Source organism: Delphinus delphis, chromosome 3 (genome assembly GCF_949987515.2).
Source record: "Delphinus delphis chromosome 3, mDelDel1.2, whole genome shotgun sequence".
In the NCBI taxonomy this organism is placed as follows: Eukaryota; Metazoa; Chordata; class Mammalia; order Artiodactyla; family Delphinidae; genus Delphinus; species Delphinus delphis.
The window spans coordinates 51,598,721-51,601,676 of record NC_082685.1 but is presented as its reverse complement, the minus strand read 5'-3'; the positions used below and the strand labels follow the sequence as shown (position 1 = coordinate 51,601,676).

Below are 2,956 nucleotides of genomic sequence, written 5' to 3'. Positions count from 1 at the left end.
TTGGAAATTAACACATGGAAAACCACTCACATTGTGTCAATAGGGAAATGTTAGTTAAAATCACTAGATACACCTATGACATCACTGAAATTAGAAAGCCTGAACATACCAAGTGTTGGTAAAAATGTAAAAAACAGGAACTCATGTTCTGCTGCTTCTCGTGAGACTACAAAAATATACTACCATTTTAGAAAAGTTTGACCGGCCACATATAAGGTATACATTCACCTACTCTACTACATAGGAATTGTGCTGCTAGATATTAACTCAAGTGAAGGAAAGCATAAGTCCAGAAGGCATTGCCCTAGTGTGAACTTTGTTTTTTATGAGTTTGGAGCTGCCTACAAAGAAGTACATTCATAAGGCTTTTCTCTAGTGTGGATTCTCTGATGGACAACAAGACTTCTTCTGTAGACAAAGACTTCCCCACATTCACTGCACATATAAGGCCTTTCTCTAGTGTGGATTCTCTGATGGACAACAAGACTTGTTTTGTAAGTGAAGGGCTTCCCACATTCACTGCATTTAAAAGGCTTTACTCCAGTGTGGACTTTTTGGTGCTGAACAAGTGTATACTTGCGCATGAAGGCTTTCTCACATTCATTACACTTATAGGGTCTTTCTCCAGTATGGATTCTCTGGTGCTCAGCAAGTTTAACTTCGCCATTGAGAGCTTTCCAACATTTGCTGCACTCATAACACCTTCATGCAGTGTGAACATTCTCATGTCTATTGAGGGCAAAACTGCTTGTAAAGAATTTCCCACATTTGTTACACCCATAAGCCTTCTCTAAATTGTAAATTCTCTTATGCACAATAAGACTTCCTTTGTAGACATAGGCTTTCCCACATTCACTGCACATGTAAGGCCTTTCTCCAGTGTGGATTCGCTGGTGATAAAGAAGCCTTTTTTTGAAGACAAAGGACTTTCCACATTTGTTTCATCCATAAGGCCTTTCTCCACTGTGGACTCTCTGGTGCACAAGAAGGTTATTTTTGTTCAGGAAGCACTTTCCACATTCACCACACTTATGAGGATTTTCTCCAGTGTGGATTTTTTGGTGCTGAACAAGTGAATCCTTGCGAAGGAAGGCTTTCCCACATTCACTACACTCATATGGTCTTTTTCCAGTGTGGATTCTCTGGTGCTCAAAAAGTTTATATTTGTGGGCAAAGACTTTCTCACAATTACAGCACTCATAAGGCCTTTCTCCTATGTGAACTTTCCGATGATGAATAAGACTGGAGCTGTGTCTAAAGAACTTCCCACAGTCACTGCACTCATAAGGTTTTTCTCCAGTGTGAACTCTCAGGTGCTCTGTGAATTTAAACTTTTTACTGAAGGCTTTGCCACATTCACTGCACTTGTGATGCTCTTGCCCAAGGTGAGAGACCTCCCTTCTCTGCCTGCTTCTACGTGGATGCTCTCCATCATGGGAGGGCTGGTGCTGGGGAAAGCCTAAGCTGCCTAGGAAAGCCTTCTCAACCTCTCTGCACATTAACGTATTGTCAGCCAAGTACAAAACATCTTTCTCCACCAGGACGCTCATATCGGAAGACAGAGGCTTCAGGATAGATGGCTCCAGCTTTGGATTCCTGTCTTCTGTCACTTGTTCTACAGAAACACATTGTTCAGAAACGGCCTCCTCAGCTTCTACTCCATGCTAACAACCCAGGGAGTCTATACGTGACAGGTTCTCCAGCATCATGTCACAGTACGGGAGTCTCTGAGCATCGTTAAGGAGACCCCAATCCTCCTGGGAAAAGGACACAGCCACATCCTCAAAGATCACATGGCCCTGTCCAGGGACCATAAATGCTGCTGCTACCATGGGAACCTGAAACAATAACGGAATCCAAATGGATGAAGACTCCTTCTTTCCTGGAAAGGACTCAGCCAATGAAAAGCCATGGACTCTGGGCTGGGTCCTGCACTGCGTTGGTTGACATAGGACCCTGTGGTCATGGTGGTGCCAGGAGACGCACAGGATAATGGCAGAGACCTAGGCCAAAAATCCTGGAAGCGGGTTCCGCAATCCGCTCACTCCTGGGCAGTGTGGACGGCACCCCTCGGTCTCTTTCCAGTTTCTCTAAGCTCGGCTCCACCGAGTGATCCTGAGCCTCGGGTCCTGCAGACGGCAGCAAAAGCAGCCAAACGACCTCCTTCAGGTAGGAGCCGGAAGTCCCACCCACTCCTAATTCTTCTGCCTCTTTTTGGATTGGGTTGTGTGTTTTTTTGATATTGAGCTGCATGAGCTGCTTGTAAATTTTGGAGATTAATCCTTTGTCTGTTGCTTCAATTCCAAATATCTTCTCCCATTCTGAGGGTTGTCTTTTTGTCTTTTTTATGGTTTCCTTTGCTGTGCAAAAGCTTTTAAGTTACATGAGGTCCCATTTGTTTATTTTTGTTTTTATTTCCATTTCTCTAGGAGGTGGGTCAAAAAGGATCCTGCTGTGATCTATGTCCTAGAGTGTTCTGCCTAGGTTTTCCTCTAAGAGTTTTATAGTGTCTGGCCTTGAATTTAGTACTTTAATCCATTTTGAGTTTATTTTTGTGTATGGTGTTAGGGAGTGTTCTAATTTCATTCTTTTACATGTAGCTGTCCAATTTTCCCAGCACCACTTATTGAAGAGGCTGTCTTTTCGCTATTGTATATTCTTGCCTCCTTTATCAAAAATAAGGTGACCATAGGTGCGTGGGTTTACCTCTGGCCTTTCTATCCTGTTCCATTGGCCTATATTTCTGTTTTTGTGCCAGTACCATACTGTCTTGATTACTGCAGCTTTGTAGCATAGTCTGAAATCCAGGAGCCTGATTCCCTGAGCTCCATTTTTCTTCCTTAAGATTGCTTTGTCTATTCGGAGTCTTTTGTGTTTCTATACAAATTGTGAAATATTATGTTCTAGTTCTGTGAAAAATGCCATTGGTAGTTTGATAGGGATTGCATTGAATCTG

General features: G+C 43.0%; 1 pseudogene; it reads right to left on the bottom strand.

Moving 5' to 3' along the window:
* Positions 1-341: 341 nt before the first annotated feature.
* On the bottom strand, positions 342-1,912 carry LOC138414022 (zinc finger protein 549 pseudogene; annotated as a pseudogene).
* Positions 1,913-2,956: the final 1,044 nt, after the last annotated feature.